At 36.4% G+C, this 27,780-nt stretch overlaps 1 protein-coding gene and 1 long non-coding RNA gene across 2 annotated transcripts in view; both read left to right on the top strand.

The window, feature by feature from the left end:
• Nucleotides 1–27,780, top strand: part of LOC105261815 (homeobox protein caupolican-like) — a 196,892-nt gene that overhangs the window by 56,782 nt on the left and 112,330 nt on the right. The gene's annotated exons all lie outside the window — the stretch shown is intronic.
• On the top strand, nt 6,715–8,879 carry LOC131803325 (uncharacterized). The gene is made up of 3 exons (XR_009342523.1): nt 6,715–6,831; nt 6,912–7,256; nt 7,811–8,879. It is a non-coding gene; the product is annotated as an uncharacterized LOC131803325 (long non-coding RNA).

Genomic DNA, 27,780 nt, shown 5'->3' with positions numbered 1-27,780 from the left:
TTTGAAACTCTAGTTATGATTAAGGTTAAGGATTTTTTTTTTTTTTTTTTTTTTGTAAAATCCTTTAATATGAAAATAAAATTAATTATGAATTCTGAGTAGATCACTTTTTTTAACTTTTTGATTTCCCCGTATAAAGTTGCTTGCTTCATGAGGTCCTGGGGGTCACTAAAATGTCTTTTATCTCCGTTTGGATTAGTTATTAATGTGACCATGGTTGGGAAGAAAAATTTTAGTGCACGCAATTTGTTTTTATGTATTTATTATGTTCAGTGGATTTACAAACATGACAGTAGATGAACCCAACCCCACCGGCGAGCTAATAAGGCCGTGTATCTGCGTGCCACTGTCACAAAAAGTTTGTTGTCAACATCAGCCACAATAATTCAACCGTTATATGTTACATAATAAATAAAATGGCGCCCAACGTGGGGCCCGAACATCAATATACTATCAAAAAAAATCTATCATTTAGAGTGCAGTTCTTGTACCTAAAACCCATGTTCGGCCTCAAACTATTTTCAATATACTTTTTTATGTCTGTTTACTATCTTTCCTTATCTTTTAGCTTTTCCTTTCCAAGAAAATTTTTCAAATTAATTGGATTTTGTTTTTGGTCCCAGATATCCTCTAACAACCAATAATTAGAAAATTTTCGTCTATATTTGTTTTTGGAATTTCTTGTTTGTACTAGTTTGCATCTTTTGGAATACGGATTCTGGGTATTACCATAAACTAGATCTGGCCAAGATATAAAACAAGTCAATCAGAATTCTCTCTTGTATACTTCCGTGGATTTATAGAAGCGTTGACCTATACCACGGAGTAATAGATATCACCTGTTCTGTATTTTTTTCTTATTCTATAAACTTTAAATGATCGATCTTTGGTAGCAAGCACTTTTATTATGGGGAAGAATCAAAAAGTTATAAATAAATTGAAAATTTTGGCCATCCGATTTTCCTACAACAAATAAATTACATTAACTTATTTAAACTTATTAAATTATTATCAAATTCAGTATTCATTTTGCTATCGTTTGAAATCTTTGAAACTCAATTTCGAAACTATTGTTGAACACCGAAATTTTATTTTGTTCTTTTTCCATTGGATCTGAAATACATAATCATATTCCACTATTACGGGATCTTTTGGCGTAATATCATTCGAATCCGAAATTTTGATTATTCTGTTTTGGTTCTTAGGGATTTACATACTTATATCCTTTCCGTTGTTGTATTGGTTCGAAAGCTTCGAAAATGTCCTTAGAATCTGCTCTGGGTGAATTTAACAATGAGGTCTCCGACAATCCTGCATGTGGGGTATGCGGACAGAGTTTCTCTGATGCCGCTCAGGGTAGACGTACCAATTGTGGACATTGCTTTCACAAGTCGTGCTTAGAAAAGTGCCTAAAGTTGAGACCATACTGTCCAACGTGCAACACTCGCCTATTTAGTGAACCACCCCCAACACCCTCAGGTGCGAAAACTAGATCTCAATCTAAGCAATCAGCTAGTGCTCAGCATGCGCCTAAAGCTTCAGGTAGCACTGCGATATCCCAAAGTGGATCTAGTGGTGCTGTCGGTGGATCTAGTGGTGCTGTCGGTGGATCTAGTGGTGCTGTCGGTGGATCTAGTGGTGCTGTCGGTGGATCTAGTGGTGCCTGTGGTGGTAGTGATCATGCTAGTGTAGATCCCGACAGTCTTACAGAGATGATAATGAGTAGAGTTGCAGCTCAGCAAATGCAATTGTTTTCTGCCTTTAGTAGTCAAGTGGCCAAGCTTGTGCAAACGAACATTGAAGCTGGTTTGTCTCGCTTAAGCGTTCAGGAACCACATAGAACACCTACGAGATCGCATGCTCATACTCAATACACTCCTCCTCAAATTCCTCCTGTTGATCAGCTCGCACTTAGGGATTTGTTAGGTATTCCGGTTGACAACTCTGGGAACCCAACTAGGTCGAATAGTATTCGGAGAGATCCATTAGCAGAGACCACTCTGTCAAACGTGTCATCCTCTTCGGATCTAACCTCTAGGCCCGATAAGGTACTCCATATAATAACCAACTGGAAGCTGAAATTTTCGGGTAGTTCCAGCGGGTTATCAATAGAAAATTTCATTTACCGCGTCGAGGCTCTTACGGTGCAGACGTTGCAGGGCAACTACGATCTTTTATGTAGAAATGCCAGCCTCCTGTTCGATGGTAAAGCGGCAGATTGGTTCTGGCGATACCATCGTTCAGTGAGAAATCTATCTTGGCAAGATTTATGTAGTGGCTTAAGGAAGCAATATGGAGATTCACGAACTGACGTGGATATTCGTGAATTAATTCGCGACAGAAAGCAGAGGAATAGCGAGAATTTTGATACTTTTTACGAATCTGTCGTGGAGCTGACAGATCGTCTTAAAGAGCCACTTACTGAAGACACCCTTGTTGAGATCCTCAGAAGAAATTTGCTGCCTGAGATCCAGCATGAAATCTTGAATCTCAAGATTTCATCCCTTCAGGATTTAAGAGATATATGCCGGAGACGGGAATTCTTTTTACAGGATATACGTCGAAAGCATGGCTCCTTTGTTTCAAAACCCCCTGTATTTTCCAAAAGAGTCTCCGAGGTTAACGAAGTTGTAGATCAGGATGAGGTTAATCAATCCATACATGGAGGCGAGGAGATCTTTGCTTTCGGCTTGGTCTGCTGGAACTGCAGAAAGGAGGGTCACCGCTATCAGGATTGTTTGTCCAACAGAACCATATTCTGTTATGGATGCGGCACCCCCGATGTTTATAAACCCAACTGTAGGAAATGCAGTTCAAAAAACGAGAGAGTAGGTGCACATCTGAGTGCACAGAATCAAGGGAAGGTTCAGGAATTGGACCTCGAATAAATATTTTAAAAAGGCATGCCTTTAATAATCCCGAATCCGATATAGATTCAAAAACACCCACTTTAGATACAGACATACCTAATACCAATAAGTTCGTTATAAAACCACTACATATACGTTTACGAGAATACTACAAGGCAAGAGATAGAATATTTGGGGAAAATGTCAGAACTTCGAGATCGGCAGAGCGGATGAGGTCCTTCTGGAAGAGTGTGCGTAATATGAGGAAACAATTCGTGAGTTCGGTGTTCGATAGACCCTCAGATGTTCGTCCTTACGCTGAGGTTACCTTGTTCGGAAGAAAAATGTTAGGGCTAATGGACACAGGAGCCTCTTTAAGTTGCCTTGGTGGCAAAGCAGCTGAAGAGTTTCTACGTTCTGGTAAACCATTTAAAAGAATCAGTTCTATTGTGAGAACTGCAGATGGAAGTAGCCAGGAGGTTGTAGGTTTTATTAAAGAGAACATAACTTTTAAGGGCATTGACAAGTTGATCACTATTTTCATAATTCCCAGTCTGGATAAAGAATTGTTTTTGGGTGTAGATTTTTGGGAGTTATTTGATTTGCTTCCCAAAGGTTTAGTGAAGGGTAATTACCTTTCCGACAACTTGTCATATGTCTCCACTGTATCCACTAAAGTTTCACTTTCACCTATTGAACTTCAACGTCTCGAACAGGTTGTAAGATTGTTTCCTTCATTTTCTAGGGAAGGACTTGGCAGGACTAGTGTTTTGTGCCATTCAATTGACACTGGTTCTGTCAAGCCCATTAAACAAAGACATTTCCCGGTGTCACCTGCAGTTGAAAAACTGATTTATAGCGAATTAGACAGGATGTTGGAGCTAGGCGTTATTGAGGAATCCAATAGCCCTTGGTCCTCACCTGTTGTCCTCCATCGCAAACCCGGAAAGAACCGTCTTTGCTTGGACAGCCGTAAACTTAACTCCGTCACAGTGGGTGATGCTTACCCGCTGCCACACATTGACGGCATACTCAGTAGACTGCCCAAAGCTAGTTTTATTACCGCCTTGGACCTCAAAGATGCCTTTTGGCAGATTCCTCTTGACCAACAATCGAAAGAAAAGACAGCATTCACCGTTCCTGGGAGGCCGCTGTATTACTATACAGTGATGCCATTCGGGCTTTGTAATGCCCCACAAACTATGTCCAGATTAATGGACAGAGTGATACCCCCGGCTCTCAGGACGGAGGTGTTTGTTTATTTGGACGATTTGCTGGTAGTTTCGGAATCATTTGAGAGGCATCTTGAGGTTCTAAGGTTGGTTGCTCAGAGGATCAGAGAGTCAGGTTTAACTATTAATATTGAAAAATCTAATTTCTGCGTTGAAGAGGTAAAATATCTTGGACACCTGGTAGGAGGTGGCGTTATACGGACGGATCCTGAAAAGGTATCCGCTATTTCTGAATTCCCGGTACCTCGATCTATTAAGCAGGTCCGTCGATTTTTGGGTATGACGGGTTGGTACCGGAAATTTATCCGGGGCTACGCTACTATTGCCACACCCTTAACTGACCTAACTAAAACTAAGCGCAAATTTGTATGGTCCGAAGAGGCCCAAACCGCCTTTGAGACTTTAAAGACCCACTTGAGCACCGCTCCAGTTCTACATAGTCCAAACTTCTCACAGCCGTTCTTTATACACTGTGATGCAAGTAGAACTGGTATAGGAGGTGTTTTGGTGCAGAAAGATGCGGAGGGTGAAGAGGTTCCTATCGCCTTTATGTGAGCTTCTTCGACAATCAAGCCCAACGTAATTACTCTGTCACCGAACAAGAATGCTTGGCAGCAATGCTGAGCATCAAGAAGTTTAGAGCTTATGTTGAGGGGCATGAGTTCACTGTCATCACTGACCATGCGTCTTTGAAGTGGCTCATGTCCCAGACGGACTTAAGCACACGGCTAGCTCGGTGGGCCCTAAAGCTTCAGGGGTATAAGTTTAAAATTGAACATAGGCGTGGCAATCTTAATGTAGTACCGGATACTCTCTCCAGGGCCAATTCTGATGACCTGTCTGAGCTGGAGATAGGTAGTTTGTTTTCCTTAGAAGACCAGTCCGGAATGTTCGTGGACTTAAATTCAGCTTGTTTCAAATCTAAAGAGTATTCCCAGCTTCTAAAAAAATAGAGGAGAATTCGTCACAAATACCGGATTTAAAAGTCATTGATGGTTATGTTTATCGGCGAACCGAGCATGCCTCTGGCGACCAAACCGTTGATGATTTATGCTGGAAACTTTGGATTCCGAAGGATCTTGTTCCCGAGGTCCTGCGTAGGGCTCATGATGACCCTTTGGCATCTCACGGTGGTATAAACAAAACACTGTGCCGGATTAGGAAGTTTTATTTTTGGCCAAACCTAGTAGTTGACGTACGAGATTACGTCAACAATTGTGAGATATGCAAGTCCTCAAAGCACCCGAACACTTCTCTTAGACCACCAATGGGGTAGACAACCGAAACCCAACGTTTTTTCCAAAAAATTTACGTTGACTTTCTGGGACCATATCCTAGGACCCGTTCTGGCAACATTGGGATCTTTGTCGTTCTTGACCACTTTTCGAAGTTCCCTTACCTCAAGGCCGTTAAGAAATTCTCGTCGGATATTGTGGTACAGTACCTAGAGCAGGATTTATTTCATACTTTTGGCGTTCCAGAGTTGTTGGTATCGGATAATGGGTCGCAATTTCGCTCTCATCACTTTGGCCAGTTTTTAAAACGTTACGGGGTACGGCATATATTTACAGCATCACATGCTCCGCAGGCTAACGCCTCGGAGCGTGTCAATAGATCAATACTATCTGCCATAAAATCATATATTCATACGGATCAGAAGAACTGGGACGAACTGTTAAGTAGCATTGCTTGTTCCCTAAGATCTTCTAATCACGCTGCCATCGGAACCTCCCCATACTACCTAGCCTTTGGCCAGTCAATGGTGACGAATGCCTCGACGTACCCTTTATTACGCCAGCTGGAGGTACTTGAAGATAGGTCAGTTCGATTTGACAAAAACGATTCTCTTGCCTTAATGGGTGACCGTGCCAGGAAGCATATGCAAAAACAACATGAGCGTAATGAGCGGACTTATAATCTCCGATCACGGGAGGTGTCCTACAGAGAAGGCCAAGAAGTTTTCCGACGCAACTTCAAGCAAAGTAACTTCGCCCAAGGTTTTAACTCGAAGTTGGCGCCTACTTTTATAAAGGCCAGAGTTCGGCGTAAAATCGGAAACTGTAATTACGAGCTGGAAGATTTGAGCGGTAATTTAATAGGAGTCTACCACGCTAAGGATATACGCCAATGAGTCCTCTTTAAGGGCAAGCGGAATCAGCTTTGTTGGACAAGTCTATTCCCCAAAGTCTGATCTTGCCAGGGGGGTGTTGTAGTGGCGCTTGCCCTACTGGATTGTTTCTTCATTCTTTTGTTTTTTTTTGGAATTAAAACCAAACTTAAAAATACCTACTGTAACGTATTTTGAAATGCCACCTGGATATGAAGTTGTTATAAGGCAACACTTTATCCATAAGCGCATTCGTTTCTCGCTACTATTTGTGTGCTACATTTTTACTCAAATACTGGAATTAACTCGCTAGCATTTGTAATTGCCGAGGGTTCAAGCTGATAAAGATTAGATAGAATCGTCCATTTTGTCATCTAACCCTTAAGAGGAAGAATATAGTTCATCCAAAAATTTCTAAAAATAACCTTGTTCACCTTCAGAAAGTCATTAAATCAGTTCAAGTTGCGGTTATAATTTTGGTTGTGTGACTATAAGAAAATCTAAATTTGCAAATATTATTAAATAATATTTATCAAAGCATACAATTTGTTTAGTGGCCACATAATTTTATGCATTTGGATGATAGCCTTTGAATCTCTTTAACAATTACCCTATGGAATAAAATCCATAGTCAAAGAGGAAGGTAAATCAAACATTATTTCCTAAAAGTTCTAAGAAACCCTATTTAGTTTCTCTCCTCAATCATTTATTTCTTTCTACTAGACTCGCATTTGATTACAACAATTGTTTTGTGAAGGAAGAGATCTTATTGAACAAAAGCTTTTGTTCTCACAAAACACATTTTTCGGCCTCACATATTCCCAAACCGCAACGCAGCGTCAGTGTGATTTTTAACTTTTACTCCAACAGCGTCGATTACATCAAGACGGGCAAATGCCCTGTGTCAATCAATAACCAGAAATATGGGAGAAATGTGAAATTTGATGTATTATTACAAACTGCTTTGTTTTCAAGATATGAAGAAAAAACCAATTTCGGCACGAATCGGGATATATTCAACCAGATCAGCTAGATATCACCTTGTGAATCTGGTGGAAGTTTTTTATGGTAGGATCAAATGTGTAAAGAGATCAGTTATCAAACATAAATCATAAGCAAGTAATTTGTTTTAAAACGAAAACTTCAAATCAAACAATATTAATAGTGTTATACCCCAGTGATTAAGAAAAATTACGCGAGATTATTTGTCTACCACATCAGTAAAAATAATTAGAATATAATTTTAAAGTGATTGTGATTCTTTAAATATTCATATTTAATTATATTTTATATTTATAAAATCAAAAGTTTAATTTATTGGTTTGTTAAGTGATACATTTATAATCCATCAAAGATCATCATCTACATCAATTACCACATGTTTTTTTTTCACTTACATGGTCTAATGATCATTACTAAAATTATTCCATTCTTCTTTATTACATGGTGTAAGTTATGTAGAAGATAGTCTTTGATGAGACAGAAAAACGCTGGTCATGATTAATTGAGAACCATTCAGGGACGACTCTCATTATCAACATCAATATTCAGCAACCGATCTCGAACACATTCTCATTTATTCTAAATCACATACTGTTAACTTAACATGCCTCTCTTGCCAGCATAACATCATCATTAACATTACCCTGTAAAGGTCAGTAATTACACCCTGAATTCGCCGAAAGTACTTTCTGCGTGGGAGCCACAAAATGACCAAGTAAGTTTTTATTATCATTTTTGTTTTGATTACATACTATGAACAACTGTTGGTATCATGGAGGTATCGTCAAAGAAATAAAGCAAAAGAATACACCAATTGAGTTCTTTGGGCTTCTATCTATCTCTGCTACATTATTTACATTTTTGTTTTCTGTTTTTTTTTTTATTTTTGTGATCGGGTTTGAAAGTGATACCCTGAAGAAGGTTTTGTTGATTGATGAAAGTCATAATCAGTTCGACTCAACTATCTTTGGGATCATAATATTTTGAGTTGCTGTGTAAGAAGTTGATAAGCAATAATAGTAACTGGTTCAAACATAAACAGCTTTTGGATTTATATTATAAAAAATTACGTTTCTTATTCTAAATTGTTTATTTAGTTTTTGCATGCATAATTGATAGATATTATTTTTCCCATTGTTAGAACAAATACTTATATTGAGCTCATCGCAATGCAAGTTACATTTTTGGCGTTCGCAAATGTGTACTTTCATAAATCTAATTTACAATTTAATTTTATTTTTAATTTGAAACTCTAGTTATGATTAAGGTTAAGGATTTTGTTTTTTTTTTTTTTTTTTGTAAAATCCTTTAATATGAAAATAAAATTAATTATGAATTCTGAGTAGATCACTTTTTTTTAACTTTTTGATTTCCCCGTATAAAGTTGCTTGCTTCATGAGGTCCTGGGGGTCACTAAAATGTCTTTTATCTCCGTTTGGATTAGTTATTAATGTGACCATGGTTGGGAGGGCGCAAGAGCACATCAACAGCTGTAGCTCTGGATCATTTGTAGTGTCGTCTTTCTCACTCATCAGTTTGTCTCCTACCTTTTTACTTCTTCTCCTTCCCCTTTGGGAAATATCTAGCTCTATTTTAATTTTTATCACCAAATTGTATCTTCGGGTTTAGAAATCATGGTGTATCTTTTCGTTCAATCATTAACAAGTACACTCGAAGAAAAATTTTAGTGCACGCAATTTGTTTTTATGTATTTATTATGTTCAGTGGATTTACAAACATGACAGTAGATGAATCGACCAATGACAGTAAGTGGGCGAATTGTTAAAATTGGGCGGTACAAAGAAGGTAATACGCTTTTTGTGGCGCTCCAATCAGCTCTCTTGCGTTATGCCCACACTCTTGGTAATGTGTTGGAGCTATTATGCTGCCATGTTTTTCCATTGGCCTTTTTAATGCACACATTATTATTTCTTGCTGGAAGTATTCACGAATTAATGAGCCGTATAAAGTGAAATGTAAAAGAATCCATTGCTGCATAATGGAAAATCTGCCTAGGCGCCTTACGTTCGTATCTTACGCTTAATAGCAATGCAACAATATTGCGTGTACGTATACGCCTAACACCCTCTGTCCCGTGTTCATGCTGTTCATGCAGACGCCCATCCTTCATAATTTATGACTTTGAGCTGATTAAGGATTTTAATTAAATGAAAATTTGCAAGTTTTTGCAATTATTCACGTTTGCAATTTAAAATGAAAACGCAGAAGCTGCGAAAATAAAATTACCACCATTTGCACAGTGGACTCGGAGAATTTGTCCATAATTCTTTGCAGACAAGAAAAGTGGGGTGAATAAATTTTTAATTTGATAGTTGTTTGGATTTAGCTTGACCGAGATGAAAATGGTGATTACATTATTCTGTTGTTCAGGACATTAAATCTCTAAGGGAAACAAAACCAGTAAAGGAAGTCTTAATGTCGGGTGGGCCGACTTAATGATACCCTACACCACTTTGTATGTTTAGTTGAGCTTCACAGAACAAATAAAAGTTTCAATGTGGAATTTGTGAGAATTAAATCATACCAAATACTGTTATAGTTACAATTTAAAATCCAAAGGAACTAATATATGAGAGGAATATCCTCCTTTGAATCGGTTTCTACTAAAATTTGCCGAGGCATTTTTGCCTTTTCAATTCGGGCTTGTATTACCCATTTGGGAGCTATATGCTAATCTGAACCGAACTAGACTAAAATTTGGCAAATCCATTTCTGAGGTATATTTGATATATTTCCCAGAGTGTCGTTGTTACGGAGTGCATATTACGGCTGTGGAGAGCACATATAAAAATCGGATGAACATTATAAATGGGAGCTATAGCTATATCTGCACCGATTATGACCAAATTTGACATACTTATTTCTAGACTCAATTTGGTCGTAAATGTCAAATATGTGATGCCGTTTGGTGCACAATAAAAGGCAAATCGGACAAAGATATATATGGGAGCTATATTCTAAACCGATCTCGACAAGAATTTGGCAAAGGTATAAAGTATAAAGGATATAAAAAATCGGATGAACAATATATAAGGGATCTATAGCCATATCTGAACCGATTTCGAAAACATTTGGCATACTTTTTTGGTCGTATGTGCAAAATGTTATACTATTTGGGCTGATATTACACGTTTGGTGCACAATAAAAAGAATATCGGACGAAGATATTTATCTATATATATAAAAGAAAGTTGTGTTAGTTACTACGCTTATAACTTAAGAACCGCTGGACTGATTTTAACGATTCATACAAATTCGGAATTGTCTCCTCTCCGAAAAGGATAATATCCAAAAAAATCGCGTAAAAATGTGATATATTAACATTTTCATTTTGACTTTTGAAATGTACAATAGTAATGTTTTATTTTGTATGATTTTTTTCCATTTTGACTTACTTTTTTCTAATGTACATTTGTAGTGTTTTTTATATTTTATTTTTGAATTCAAATATTAATACCTATTTATTTAATTGACTTGATTTCTTGAGAAATGAAATTGATGGCGAGTTACATGGAAGTGTAGTACCGAATTATGTGGTGGGAAACGGAATAGATGATGTCGAAATAATTTAATGGAATCGAATTTTAAAATAGAAGTACATTCTATTGGCAAACTATATAAGGATCTTTAAATATTTGCTGTAAAAAATCAGCGAACAAATTGAAGATTTTTTCAATGTGTTATTCTTCTTTTGTCAATTTTTTTTCAATTTGTATTATCTAATCGAATTCAGTAAATTTTTTGTGAACAAAATAAAGAATAATTTTTCACTATATACAAATTTTCAGCAAAAAATGAAAAAGTGGGAAATACGATGTTAACTGACTCCTACCTTTCAACTCCAGGGCCGACATCGTGGTTCAGCTGGAAGATTCGAACACATTTGAACAAACAAAAATTACGGAAAAGCCTAATGGGGCTCATTTCAAAGCGTGGAACTACTTCTTTCCTGTCACAATAATCCGTCCAATGTACATTCAGAAAAATACCAAATATAAAGGGTGGAAAATAGTAGAGCGAATGGGACTCTTAGCAAGAAAAGGATTTCTATTCTTCCAGAAATTCTTCCCAAACATTCAAGATACCTTAAACCGCTTTTGCAGGTCATGATATCGATCATAACTCACGGATAAGGGTACAACCCGATTTCATATTTATATAACCATCGTATGATTTAGGCTATTTTTGGTGTCTTGGTCACTTTTTAAATATTTTGGCCATTATTTGGCATCTTTGTTTCTAAGGAGGTAGAGAACCTCTTCGCATAATATTTTTAATTTTCAGAGTAGGGTCCATTTTGGTCTTGACCACATTCATTAATTGATTTGGCTAAAAATTGTATTAATGCTACCCTGGGGTAGGGAGCCATCATACAGATAATTGCCACATAGGAATTTATTTAAGTAAAGTCCCCACATTGGAGTACCCCCAAGTCCACTTTCACATCTAATTGGTGGTCAGAAAAGAAAATTTTGTTTTCTATTGAATTTGTAACCCCCAAGAGAATATTGGTTGGGCCACGTTTTGGTATAACCCTTATATAAATGTATCCCTGATTTCAGGATGCTCATTATTTGCTGTATTTAGGCTACTTTGTGAGCAGAGAACCATCTTACAGAAAAATTTCAACATACGTAAATATTTTGGTACAGTCCCCATATAGTCCCCAGGATCGCCAATTTATAGTGATGTTTACCAATTGGCGGTCAACAACGCTGGTATTGTTTAATCGTCATTGAATTTTACTATGAACAAGAACATAGACTTTTTGGGACTCTAATGCGCACTTGAGGTGTTATGGTAATGGGTGTAAAAGCGTAATTAACTTTGACTATTCAGAAATTATTTTGCCCTCCTTCCATAGTCATTTATTTCTATTTAGTCGAATCAATATTTATATTAAAATTTTTTCACCTTTATGAGCTAGATTTGTGAAATATTATGCTATGCAAAATTTGCATTAAAGACTAAAACTACGGGCCGGCAACGCGGACCGGGCCAGCTAGTGTGATATATATCTAAATTTTGACCGATTATCTCCAAGTTCAATAGGGTTCGTCCTTGAGTCAAACAAAAGATTTGTGCAAAATTTCATGGGGATCGATCAATAAATACAGGTCGTATTTGTTTACAAAAATACATTGACAGACAGACAGACGAACGGACACACGGACGGACAGACAGACAGACGGACGGACGGATGGACGTAAAGACGGACGGACATGCATAACTAGACTCAGAATGTGATTCTATGCAGATCATCAAAATAAACTATGGGTCTATCTCGTTTCCTCTGCTAAATTTTATGGAGATCGGCTCAGATTTGGTTGGAAATTGTGGCAGAAACCTTCAAAATACGGGAAATCTTGAGGTACCGTTATGTGGGGCCATACCAATTAGTGGAACTGAATCGTAGAGAACAGACCTAGAACCCCAATTTTGAAGTTTCAGCTAATTTGGTTGGAAATTGTAGCAAATTCCGAAAATATGGAGGTACCGTTATATGGGGGCTATACCTAAACCTGGACCAATATAGCCCATTTCCAGTAGCAATCACCCTGCATATAATATGAGCTTGGTGGCAAGTTTCGAAGCTCCAAATTAAATAATGTAGAGCCTATCGTGATTTCAGCAGACAGACGGACATCGCTAGATCGTCTTAGAATTTTACGCTGATCCAGAATATATATACTTTTTGAGGTCTCTGACGAATATTTCGAGGTGTTGCAAATGGAATGACAAACTTAATGCACCCTCCATTGTGCTGTGAAGCGAACAATAATATATGTGTTAGCTACCTCTAAATCTGAACCGAATTTCGATGGTTTCAATAGGGTCTAATCTATGGCCAAACAAATGCACTATGAAACATTTCATTCAATCAGACAATAAATGGGTCCAGTGCTTTGTTTAATACATACATGGACCGGCAAACGAAGGCATAGATGAACAGGATGCATGCAACCGACTTAGAAGATGATTCTATGCGGATCACTTAGATAACCTTAAGTTTTATAGTTAGACGTGCCCAAACTGTGCCGGCGTCGTTTCGACTTATACATTTTATAGAAATAACTCACATTTTTAGATTCCTGACAAAGCTAGGGTAAGTCATTATCTGTATATATCATGTTTTTTTTTTTTTGGTCTACAAGAATGCTGAATAATTACCATTGCTAGTAAGCTACTTAAAATTGTGCAAGATGCAAATTCTACATACCTTTTTTAAAACACTGTGCAATTGTAGAGCACAGTTGGCATGACAAACAAATACCATAATAAGGCCAAAACGTTAAATTTCCAACAGAGTAGAGAAAAAATGTGCGTGCATTAATGCAATTTTATGTGCGTGTGTGTGTTTGTTGCCATTCAACCAGCCCATGGAGGAAAACGCAACTCGACGCAAACATTCAAACGCACCATCGACCACATTTCTCGACAGAATTCATCATTTTGATGAAAAGTTAATTGAAGAATTTTCCAACTAAAAGCTTTTAACGCATTAAATAAGAAAAAAAGTGTAATTCTGACTGTAGCAGTTTCTATTTTTCACAGCTGTTGCCGTAAATCTGCAGTCGTCTGGACACTAAGGAGTTCGTGTATATGTGTCGTATAAAAATATATACTGTTTAAATTCATGCGAATTGTTCAAATGAAAAGAACTCAATTTGAAATGGGAAATCTCATATGAGCTGTAGTTTATCGCAATGACTTTAAAATAATGAATGCGTTCACATAGGAATTCAAACGCCATATTTTTTACATTTTTTTTAAATTTTATTGAATGAAAGCAAAAATGTCGGAAATAGCATAACATTTGAGATTAAGTTTAGATTTATTCGAATTGGTCACCTTTGACACGAATTATGGCCTTCAAACGGCCAATTAAACCGTCACACACTGACCGAACGTTGCTCTGCGGTATTTTAGCCCATTCCCGGCGAAGCGCTTGCTTGAGGTGATCGACACCTTGGTATTTTTTGTGCCAACCTTGTTTTCAAAATACTCCAGACACAATAGTCCAAAGGATTGGTATCCGAAGATTTTGGTGGCCTTTGTGCGCTGGATATGGAGCGAGGAACCTCATTTTGTAACCATTCTTGGGTGACGCATGCTGAGTGCGATGGTGCTGAGTCCTGTTGGAATGGCCAAGGTCTGCGGCCAAAATGTTTGCGTGACCAAGGCTTTAATATAACCTCCAGAATATTTTCACGATAATAATCGGCATTTATTCTGATGCCTGTTATGGCGGCCGATACCATCACCATGGCCGGCGCTTGAGTTCTGGTGGCCAACCGAAGGTGCACATTTTCAGATGACCTCTGTAGAAAGTAAACACGATAATTTTGTTTGTATACAAACTGCTGTACAACGAATGCTTTCTCATCGGAGATGCCAAATTCGGCAGTTCACCACTTTCGGTCAAGCGAAGCAACTCTTTAGCTCTTTTGATTCTATTTTCCTTCTGTTGCGGTGTAAGTTCTGGCATTTTTTGGGATTCCAATGGCTTTACCCCGAGCTCATTTTTCAAAATTTCCGTAAAGGAATATTGCGATATGTTCAGCTGCCGAGCCATTTTTCGGCCACTGCGACGTGGGTTTCGATCAAGTCGCTTCTTTACTTTTCGAACCATTTCTGCTGATGTCGCTGTTTTCTTCCGACACACAAAAGATTTATTCACATTTAAATGCTGGAGTGCCCTTACGATAGCCATCACACTTGAATTCCATCACGAATAACTTTTTACCGGAAAATTCTCACCGAAATGCTTTTATAGGCTTGTAAACAATATAATGAGCTATCACTGGAATAATTTTAACTACTGTCGGATGAGTAGTTTAGAAATGACATCAGTCTGAAGTTGGTTGAAGTTTTACCATCTGACCCTGTATACAATCTGCAATAAAATACCAACTACTCTGTAATGAGCTGTGTTTCCACAACTATAATAGAACTGTTTATCCACAAAATTTGTAAAAAATGTTGAAAATACATTGCAATTCTTTCATTGCAATCATATTTCACCTGATCAGACGCTGGAAATTATGCTACTGAAACAGGGCTATTGTCTATAATGCATTTTAACTTTCCTAGCGAAGCTGTTACCGCACATAATCACAATCTACCAAGCATATTACGTATTTTTATAGGAAAAGTTCTCATAAGCATGTTACTGTGCCTCTAAGTCCCCGTTTTTTATTGAAACACAACAAGGTGAGTAAGAAACAAATGTATTGTTTGCTAATTCATGGCGCTTCACGAACTGTTAATTGCGTGTAATTAGCTTTACGCAGTAAAGAGAAGGATGTATTAGCTTTATTGGATATGACTTAAAATTTTTTCTTGTGAAAAATAATTATTGTGATGCTTTGTGGACTGTCTAGACTATTTATATCTCCGGAAAATTTTTAAATCAATTTCAACTTGCAAGAAGTCATAAAAAATATTTAATGAATTATTATACCCTCCACCATACATAATATGGAGGGTATATTAAGTTCGTCATTCCGTTTGTAACTCATCGAAATAATCATTTTAGACCCAACAAAGTATATATATTCTTGATCAGCGTAAAATTCTAAGACGATTTAGCCATGTCCGTCCGTCTATCCCTCTGTTGTAATCACGCTACAGTCTAAACGAATTAGGATAGGAAGCTAAAATTTTGCACAGAACTGTAGGCAGGTCAAGTTCGAAGATGGGCTATATCGGTCCACGATATCGTATAGCCCACATATAATGGTACCCCCCGATATTCGGTATTTTGATGATTTTAGCCACATTTTCTAATGGAATGGTCTGAAAATCCACACAAAAGTTCCTTATGAGTACTTTATCCCTTGAAAGAGAATTATCTATATAGGTCCACGATATCGTATAGCCCCCATATAACGGTACCCTCCAATATTCGGTACCTTCCAATATATATACCTACACTTTTCAACGGAATTGTCTGAAATTGAACACAGGAGCTTCTTTGTGAGCAGTTTAACCCTTGACAGAGAATTCTTTATATTGGTTAGCGATATCGCATATCCCCTATATAACGGTACCCCCGATATTCGGTATTTTGATGATTTTAGCCATATTTTCCTATGGTATTGTCTGAAATCCACACAAGGAGTTCTTTGTGAGCACTTTAACCCCTGAAACGTATTTGTCTATATAGGTTCCCATACATCGGCACCTTCCGATATTCGATATTTTAAAGATTTTAATAGAATTTTTAGTGGATTTTATTGTTTGAAAATTTTCTAATTCGTTCCAAATGGTGGAGGGTTTTCAAAGTTCGGCCCGGCCAAACTTACTGCTTTTTTACTTGTTTATACTGAAATTGTTTTCTGATGTGTTCTCCACTAATCAGTTAGTCATTGGCAATAAGGGTCAAACTATAAATAAACTTATTTTCAAGCTCTCAATTTCTATGTTTTTTTTTTTTTTTTTTAAATAATCCACTTCATGTCAATCTCAAACTCCGGAAATTAATTTGTAAATCCATTTCATGTTGCAAAATGCCACTAAATATATATTCGTACATTCATTTTTAAAATCCAAATGGCTTTCATGGAATATTTATAATGGCATTGTCTTCTGATAGGCTTTGGTGTGACGCCGTTTGTGTGTGGTCCAATAGTTTGCTACTGCAATTGCAAACCAACAAATAGAGTGTGTTTTCGAACAATAGAAACAAAATATCAATACAGGTCGGAATTAACACAGAGAATGGTTTATTTCCCATTCCGCTTTGGTGATCACGCTATCAACCTCCCACCGTTTGGAATTGTTACCTGAAATTACAATTGTATTCGACAATAGGCAGTACAAACATAATGAATATTCATTCAATATATATATATATATATATATATATATATATATATATATATATATATATATATATTCTAAGTTTCTTTCCATTATGGCAGCGACTGATGGGAAAAAGTAAAAAAATAATGTTTTTAAGTCAATCGGCCAGATTTAAGTTACCGCCTAGAAAAGTGTGATGTTTTAAAAGAGAAATGTGCTTGTAATATTTTAGCTAAAGTTCTTCTAAACAGTAAATACATATCATATCGGTTCCATAGACATCAGTAAAATCCCATATTGGTCAACAGATTTTTTACAAAGTCGGTATTTAGTGCTAGCAATAGGTACACCTCCTATGACAGGAAAACATCCATTGGGTTTAACGAAAAATACCGAATGTATTTTCGATATTGGTCGCATCTTCCAATGACATTTTTATACCCCCAGCCATAAGGCTAGAGAGGGTATATACATGGTGAGATAAAAAACAAGTAAAAGAGCAGTAAGTTCGGCCGGGCCAAACTTTGAATACTCTCCAATAAAATCCAACACCAAAAAAAAAAAAAAAAATAAATAAAATAAAATAAAATCCATTAAAAATTCTTTTAAAATCTTTAAAATATCTAATAAAGGAAGGTGCCGATATATGGGGGGATATACGATATTGTGGACCTATAAAGACAAATCTATGTCTGCGTGTAAAGTACTTACAAGGAACTCCTTGTGTGGATTTTAAGATAATTCCATTGGAAAAAGTGGCTAAAATCATCAAAATACCGAATATATATATATTGTGGACCTATATAGACAATTCCGTTTCAGGGGTAAAGTGCTCACAAATAACCCCGTGTGTGGATTTTCAGACAATACGATTGGAAAATGTGGCTCAAATCATCAAAATACCGAAAATTTCGGGGTACCGTTATATGGGAGCTATACGTTATCGTTAACCTATATAGAGAAATCTCTGTCGGGAGATAAAGTGCTCACAAAGAACCCCTTGTGTACAAAGAACCCCTTGTGACCATTCCGTTGAAAAATATGGCTAAAATATACGATATCGTGGACCTATATAGACAATTCTTTTTGAGGGGGTAAAATGCCCACCAAGGAATCCTTTTGTAGAATTTCAGACAATTCCATTGAAAAAGTGGATAAAATCATCAAAATACCAAATATCGGGGGTACCGTAATATAGGGGTTATACGATATCATGGACCTATATAGATAATTCTCTGCCGAGGTATAAAGTACCCACAAGGAACTCCTTGTGTGGATTTTCAGACAATTCAGTTGAAAAATGTGGGTAAAATCATCAAAATACCGAATATCGGGGGGTACTGTTATATGAGAGATATACGATATCGTGGACCTGTATAGACAATTCTCTCTCAAGGGGTAAAACACTCACAAGGAACTACTTGTGTGGATTTTAAGACAATTCCATTGAAAAATGTGGGTAAAATCATCAAAATACCGAATATCGGGGGTACAGTTATATGGGGGATATACGATATCGTGAACCTATATAGACAATTCTTTTTGAGGGGGTAAAATGCCCACAAGGGACTCCTTTTGTGGAATTTCAGACAATTCCATTGAAAAATGTGGATAACATCATCAAAACACCGAATATCGGGGGTACCGTTATATGGGGGCTATACGATATCGTGGACCGATCTTCGAACTTGACCTGCCTGCAGACAAAAGAGAGATCTGTGCAAAATTTTAGCTTCCTATCTTAATTCGTTTAGACTGTAGCGTGATTACAACAGACGGACAGACGGACGGACAGGGCTAAATCGTCTTAGATCAAGAATATATATACTTTGTTGGGTCTAAAATGATTATTTCGATGAGTTGCATACGGAATGACGAACTTAATATACCCTCCATACTTTTTTGGTGGAGGGTATAAAAACTGCAACAAAGTCAAACGCCATAATTTTTATGTATTTTTTTAAATTTTATTGAATGAAAGCAAAAAATTTCGGAATGTTATTATAAATTTAGATTTGTTCGAATTGGTCACCTTTGGCACGAATTATGGCCGGCGCTTGAGTTCTGGTGGCCAACTGAAGGTGCACATTTTCCGATGACCTCTTTGGCAAGTAAACACGATCATTTTGTTTGTTTACAAACTGCTGGACAATGAATGTTTTCTCATCGGAGAAAACTAAATTCGGCAGTTCACCACTTTAGGCTAAGCGAAGCAAATCTTTAGCTCTTTTGACTCTATTTTCATTCTGTTGCGATGTAAGTTCTTGCCCTTTTTGGAATTTTAATGGCTTTCCGTCCACTTCCTTGAAGTAGGGCAACCCTATCAGTATCACGGTAACGAGCGATGGTACGAGACACAAAATGTTTATTCACATTAAAATGCTGGAGTTCTCTAACGATAGCCACTTGTGATTTTCCAGCCAAATATAAAGAAATCACGCTTGAATTCCCTCACGAATAACTTTTTATCTGGAATATTCTCACCAAAATGCTTTTGTACGCTTGTAAATAATATAATGAGCTGTCACTGGAATAATTTTATCAGCTGTCGGACGAGTGGCTTAGAAATAATGGCAGTCTGAAGTTGGTTGCATTGTTTTCATCTCACCCTCTATATATATTTGATACGGACAAAACGTGCCTCATTGAAATCGTGATAGAAATATTGGCGCGATGTTGTTCGTTTCTGCACCTGATATATCACTTGCACAAAGTTTGCAGAGAATTAGACGATTTTTCTTTTTTTATACGATAAATTATTTTTATAATAACAACAATAAAGGGATTAAGCCTGACCATTTTGCAACAACAACATACTTTGGTATCGCGAACAAACAAGCCAACGGTCGACGAAGGGGTTTTTGTTGTAACAGACAAAACCAACTTACATGGTTATGCTACTTCGTTCAGGTAGAACGAAAGCATAATAAGTGGAGAAAGATGTAAATATTTATAAGTGCGGTTGTATGATTTAGAAAAATTTTCAAAAGAATTTTAGTTATATTTAATTCTTTGGTTCCTCTTCTATTGTGCTTACGATCTGGTCACTTGGGTAATTTTTTTTGTCATGGGAGTTATTTTTAAAATAACTTCTGGGGAGAATATCTCAGACAAAAAACAAGAGAACTGATGAGGATTGGTGACTTTTTCCGAAAGCTAGGTATTCCCTGCCTTACCACCTCGTTCTCCACTAATAAACAAACCTTGTTTTTTTTTTATAAAAACAACAATAAAGGGATTAAGCCTGACCATTTTGCAACAACAAATTATTTTCTATGAAAACGTTTAACTTTTTGTGGTGGAGGTAGGATAAGGAGTGGAAGGATATTGCCCATCTCCGAAAACGATATAAATTTGATAATAATATTACGATTTACCAAGTTTGGATCAAATCGAATACTCCCTTCAAGAGTTATCAAGCCAGACAGACGGCCGGACGGATGGACGGACATCACTAGATCGACTCCAAATGTTCTGAAACGAATTTGGTCCAAAGATACCTAGGGTCTAGAGCCGTTATTTCGAAGACGCAAGTTCCTCTATAGCCATATGAATTATGAATTCTATTAGCAACATATATATATATAATAAAAGATATTGATATTTTTGTGCAATTTTCGATTTGTATTAGTATTTTCATTGTCGACTCCAGCCCACTCTTCCTTCGGCTTGTTATGATTTGGACTTCGCCGCGATCCCATTGATATAAAAGCATTCGAATCAGTTGCATGCTAAACGGCAATATATTTCCGCATACCGCATTCAACCCCTACATATTTTGCGATTTTTTTCCAATACTAATCCTACCTTTATGCTAAATTTTGGGAAAACCGGACTTTGCGACCTGTAGCGTGACAGACTAACGGACGGACATACATAGCTAGATCGACTTAACTCGGCGAGATAGGAAGATTCATATCCAGTTTCCTAAGACGGGGACCAATATTTCAAGGTTCTACATAATCTTTGTCCCAATCCAACTTTAATACGTCCAACACATATTGTTGTAGGATATAATTATTTTTCAATTAAACCCTTGTGCACCAACACAAAATGTCTTTGTTATTATATTTTAAAATTTATTTTCACGGACATATTCATTAAATGGTACAAATTTTATTCCAATAAATAAAATACAGTTTTGCCAAAAATTTAAAAATAATATATAAATAATAAATAAATAATAATTTGAATATGATTGAACAAAATCATTATGTCTGACATATTTTCAACATTTTCCAGCTTTATGGTAGTGGCAATTCGACCCGAACCAAAATGCGACACCTCCTTCCTCTATTAAAATAAAATACTTACTCGATTCCAAAACGGCACACAACCAACCCAAGTTCAGTCATCTACACGAAGTAAAAGGCGTAAAACGCGATTGTTAAATGCTCATTAAAAAATAGTTTATTGCAATTATAGCGCGATTAAAAACTCACAAAACGCCAAATGGAAAATTAAATGAACAATGGCAGCGTATCAGCACCAGCAAATGCTGATGAATATAAATGTAAACCCTCTGAAGTGGTTAAATAAAAGGTGTAAGAAATACCTCATTTTGTTGTGCGGCACTTCTGACAAACGAATGGCAAGCATTACTTACAGACGAAACGAATAAATTCTAGACATTTAGAAATTCCAAAGGAATGAATTTCGCTGTGGCATGACATTCTTGGATAATTTCTTCATTTGCGTTTGCCGAAAGCAATTCTAGCAAGTGAGCGGACGAAACGCATTAAATATTAACTAAATTCGCCTTATGGAGTTGTAAGCGCAAAACCTAACTACTTTTTGCTAAGCCGCTAATAATAATAGTTATTTATGTATGTCTTTATTTCACATTTGAAGTGGCAGTTTGTTTTGTTCTTTTAAGTGTTTTTTTGCTGCTGCGTAATTATTTAACTTTTTCTTGCGTTTCAGTTGAGTTTTTCTTCGTGTATAATTCTTTTCCACACCGCCTGAACTTCTTTGCAAAAAGTTAACAGCCATTGTGTTTGATTGTGTGAAACATGATGTCGGATGTAAATGTTACAGCGACTTCGCCATTTGATGTCTTAACCATCATATAATATGATTAATTACTATTCCTGTAAACATGTAAATGGAAATAACGCTGTTACAGATCGTAGTAATTGGGAGACCGGCAACTCGAAATCTCATCAATGAGAGGTTTTCGTCGCTGTGAACGCTATAAACTCGCATTTAGGCCGTGTGAATGAGATGCGAGGCCTATCCTTTTTCCAAGTAATTCTGAAGTAATAAATGTCCTCCCTTCATCATCTGGCAGGAGTTATATCATACTTATATTAAACTTCTTTTAATGGAAAGTTTCCAATCCTCAAAGAAACTAAAGCGCAAATTGTTGAACAAAATCCATTGGATAATATATCGAATAAGTGGCTAAAATCAGGGGTATTCTGTATAAGAGCGGTGCCGAAATGTTGATCCGAATTGATAATTTTGTGTTAGTAGCGTTTCCACATACTAAGAACACTAATTACCAAATTTTGGCCAAGTTGAATGAAAAATATGACTGACAACGTAAAAAATACTTGACATCTGGGTGTACCCTAATAAAAGAGCAATGCCAAAATGTTGGCAGACACGGTCCATTTTTATACCCTCCACCATAGTTTGGAGGGTATATTAAGTTCCCCATTCCTTTTATAACACCTCGAGGCATACATTTTAGACCCCACAAAGTATATATATTCTTTATCAGCATAAAATTCTATGTCGATTTAGCGATGTCCGTCCGTCTATTCGTCTCCGGAAATAACTCTAGCTTCCGAACGAAAAGAAGTAGTTTGATAACATTTTACTAAAATGTATATTATGTCTGCAGGACTTTTCGTATTGTCATGTAGGTCCACCTTTTGGTACAGCCCCCACATAACGGCACCTCCCGATATTCGGTATTTTGATGATTTTAGCGACATTATTCACCGGAATTGTTCTAATTTTGGTATTTGAAGTTCGTAATGGATACTACAGTATTTGACAGAACATTGTCTATGCAGGTCCACGTCTTCGTATAGACCCCATATAACGATACCCCTCGATATTCGGTATTTGTTGATTTTAGCGACAGTATTCACCGGAATTTTTTTAAATCTGGTATTTGAAGTTCGTAATGTATAGTACAGCCTATGACACAAAATTGTCTGAGTAGGTCCACATTTTCGTATAGCCCACATATAACGGTAACTCCCGATATTCGGTATTTGTTGATTTTAGCGACATTATTCACCGGAATTCTTTCAAATCTGTTATTTGAAGTTCCTAATGTATATTACAGCCTGTGACAGAAAATTTGTTTGCTCAGGTTCACATCTTCGTATAGCCCTCGTATAACGGTACCTCCCGATATTCGGTATTTGTTGATTTTAGCGACAGTATTCACCGGAATTTTTTTAAATCTGGTATTTGAAGTTCGTAATGTATAGTACAGCCTATGACAGAAAATTGTCTGTGTAGGTCCACATTTTCGTATAGCCCACATATAACAGAAGCTCCAGATATTCGGTATTTTGGTGATTTTAGCGATATTATTCACCGGAATTGTTTCAAATTTGGCATTTGAAGTTCGTAATGGAAACTACAGCCTGAGACAAGAAATTGTCTGTGCAGGTTCACGTCTTCGTATAGCCCTCATATAACGGTACCTCCCCATATTCGGTATCTTAATAGTTTTAGCGACATTATTCACCGGAATTCAAATTTGGTATTCGTTATGGTTACTACAGTCTGCTGCAGAAAAAATCGTATGCCGGTCCACGTCTTCATATATCCCCCATATAACGGTTCATCCCTATATTCGGTATTTGAATTTTTTTGTGGCATTATTAGTATCATCTTTTTAGTTTCGTGTTTAAATATTGTAATGGCCTATAACAGAACTTGTATATGCAGATCCATGTCTTCGTTTATATTTAAAGGTAACTACTTATTTTAACAGTATTTATTTATTTTCAATTATTGATTTATTACTATTGTTTTTGTATTATTACTATTGTTTTTTTTTTTTTTTTTTTTTTTTTTTTTTGTGAAAATGTCTTAATTCATTTCAAACGGTGGAAGGTATTTAACGTTCGGGCTGGCCGAACTTATTGCTTTCTTTCCTGTTAAATTAAAGATTTTTCAAGTATTAAAAAGCACTCTAAAAGTTATCGAAGCTCTATAGAAAATTTTATCGAAGATCTGTAGAAAGTTTTAGCACTATTTTGGGGTTTCGATCTACAAGAAATACTATAGCAAATTCGTGTAAAATTTGACGGAAATAATAAAATTTTCTTATATATAAAAATTGATGATAGTTTTTGTTGTACATATTATTTTTTTGTTCAGAGACTCACAGTGATTTTTGATAGATTTTTCTCCTTTGACACTTTCCCAAAAAACAATTTATCAAGGAACATTTTGGCTTAGATCTCCCCTACATCTATGAAAGAGGAAAATGTTGGTACGTTTGATTGTTCCTTTTTTCTCGATTACAGAAACAGAATTTAAATTTGCAATGTAGAACGGAATTTGGTAAAAATAATTGAATGAAATTTAGAATATTTGACGGAATTTAGTCCACAAATAAATGCTTCTTATTATGTTGAAACCGGGACAGATTCGGATTTCGTGTATTTGATGAACCAATTTGATTTAAAATTAAATCTTGTCAATTAGCAATAAGTTTAAACCGGTTCAAATTCGGATATTATTTTATTAAGGAACATAGACCCACCACGCCTTCGCTATGGTATTAGGACAGTACCGGCCGAACTTTTAATGTAATCTGAATTCGAACCTGTTCCACTTTAAACTACAAATACCACTAAGATTATTTGGATAATGCAGTTAAACTTTTTAAAAAACCATAAAGTGGGTGAAGCTGTTATATGGGGGCCATACCAAAACGGAAACATATATTTTTATTTACAATTTTATGCTACACAAACATATTTGAAACAATTTAATGGGTAAATGTGACTAGGATTATCAAAATACCGAATGTCGGTGGCTACATTTACAGGGTTGCCCATATTCGACGGACCCATGACTCTTTGGGCCCATTTCAATCGACGAGGCTTGTCCGCAGGCAACATTCTTTGCGTCAATTGAATTTTGTACGGGAACAAATGCAAATCAATGCGAATAATCCGTTGTAAAGTGGACCGAGCCATGCCCAACTGCTGAGAACGGCGTTTTTGGGATGTTCTTGGGGACCTCTCAACACTATCTCGTACTGCAGCGATATTCTCGGCCGATCACCTTGGTCGACTTTTATATGGCCTCTTCGGATTGGAAAGAGCCTTACCTGTCGAAAATTTTTCTTATAGACGCTTAATGGTGTTCTTAGAAGGCGCACTTCTCACATTTTTAATGTTTTAAAAGCACGTTCACAATTGACTTCTTCTGTTGAATGTAAATTTCAACTATTTCAGAGCGCTCGCGTGGCGTGTATTGGTTCATGGTAAAAATCTGCTTGGACTGACGCTTCAAACGCAGTATGTCATTAAGCGATGTGACATCTTTTCAAAAGTTATGCCGTTGCCAGATGGGTCCGTCGAATATGGGCATCCCTGTATATGTGCGCTGTAGGAAATCGTGGACCTAGATATTAAATTTTCTTTCACCGGAGCTAGAATCCACTACAAAAAAAAAAAAAAAAAATGTAGAAAAATCCGTGGAAAAATGCCCAATATCGGGAGGTAATGTTATATGAGGGCTATACGAAAACATAGACCTATAATACACTGTTCCGCCACCGGAGCTAGAACTACAAGTACCAATTTTTGGACAAATCCGTGGAAAAATATGGGAAAAATCATCAAAATACCGAATATCGGTAAGTACCGTTATATGGGGCTATACCAAGACGTGGACTCTGTTCCGCCACTGGACCTATACAACAATATTTCGCCACACGAGCTAGAACCCATTATGACCTCTAAATTCAAATTTTTGGAAAAATCCGTAAAAAATTTGGAGGTACCAATATAAGGGGCTATACGATAACGTACAACTATGTGTATAATGTTGCTCCACCGAAAATGGAACCCATTACGAAATACTAATATCATTTTTTAGACAAATTAGTGAAAAATATATAACTTAGATTTTTCGGCTATACCAAAACGTGGACAATATATCTCACTTTCAATACCGACCATCCTAGACACAATGCAAATTGTTGTGCGAAATTTTGAAGCTCTACGTCGAATGATGTGCACTGTTCCTGATTTCAACAGACATACGAATAGACAGACATACGGACATCGTTAAATCAATTTCCTTTCAAGGTGGAGGGTTTAAAAAATGGTATATCTTAAAGCATTACAACAAATACTAAACTCGTGTTTTTTTTTTTTTTTTTTTTTTTTTTTTTTTGTCAAAAACGTCCACCGAGTACGTCGACTTTTAGGCAACGGTGTAAAGTTTTTTTAGACAAAAGAAAAACAGCTGTTCGATTCGGTTCAAAGCCCGTTTTGAAGTCCTGATAACAACTCTATGTGGAAATCTAGTTTGCGGTCTTACCACTATTTTAAAAAATCAGAATAGAACCTTGGTTGGGTGTTACGTGGAAGCAAACGAGGAAAATTCTTTGAAATTATATAGTTTATATTAATCAAATTAAAACCTAAAAGCTTTCCTTCAAAAGATATTATTCAAATATATATTTATACCACCCCTTTTAACATAATGCGCAATTATGCTCTTCATTTTGGAGAGAAACTTGTATTGTTTTTGTTTTAGGAATTCTTTCATATTTTTTCCAACAAGACTTCGATAACCAAACTTACTTTATATATTGCATGCTAGACGTTCGTTCATGTTTAACTAAAATAAAATCAATTTACAACAATAACTTGAACACGGTCAGCGGTTACAGTTATTGAAGATCAAAGCATATGATTTTATAATTCACTAATTTCCATCATTTAAAAAGTAATCAACTTTACGGCAATAATAAATGAAAATACTAATAAATAAGTATGCAGACAATTTGCAAACGCCGCTTTAAGCCAGTTTTATGTTTTTTTTTTGTTTTGTTTTCAACTAATTGTAGTTTTATGCAAATCATTAAAGTCTACCTTTACTTTTGGTTGTGGGTAATGCAATGCAGCGACTAGCATCAAACAATTTAATAATTACGTGTGTCTTAACTCGTGTTTATTTCGCTGAACAGGTTCTATTTGCATTTGTGGTTATTTACGGGGGGATGATTGGGGAGCAATGACTAACAGTGTAATTTTTGAATTTCTTCCCATCAAATTTTCTTGCATGCAAATTTAACTTTTCATTAGTTAGCATTATTAGTTAAGTGATTTGTTTCAACGATGTTTAATATAAGGTGATCTAGCGTTATTTAAGATCTATGAAAATGAGACAGTTTTTTTTACAAATTTGAAAGATATCGGTTTTCAACATTCATATTTATTTTTATACTCTTATATATTAAGTTCGTCATATCGTTTGTAACTCGTCGAAATAATAATTTCAGCGTAAAATTCTAATACGATTTAGCCCTGTCCGTCCGTCCATCTGTCCGTCTATTGTAATCACGCTAGAGTCAAAACAAATAAAAATATAACGCTATTTATACCCTACAACACTATATGTTGGGGGTATTATAAGTTTGATTGGGCCAAAAATTTGTAACACCTCGAAATATTGGTTTCCCACATAGAAAAGTATATATTGATCTATCTATCTCGCCGAGCTGAGTTGATCTAGCTATGCATGTCCGTCCGTCCGTCTGTCCATG

The sequence above is a fragment of the Musca domestica genome, unplaced genomic scaffold (assembly GCF_030504385.1).
Source record: "Musca domestica strain aabys unplaced genomic scaffold, Musca_domestica.polishedcontigs.V.1.1 29, whole genome shotgun sequence".
NCBI lineage: Eukaryota > Metazoa > Arthropoda > Insecta > Diptera > Muscidae > Musca > Musca domestica.
Note: the sequence above shows the minus strand (reverse complement) of the source record. Positions and strands in the feature narration are given on the sequence as shown.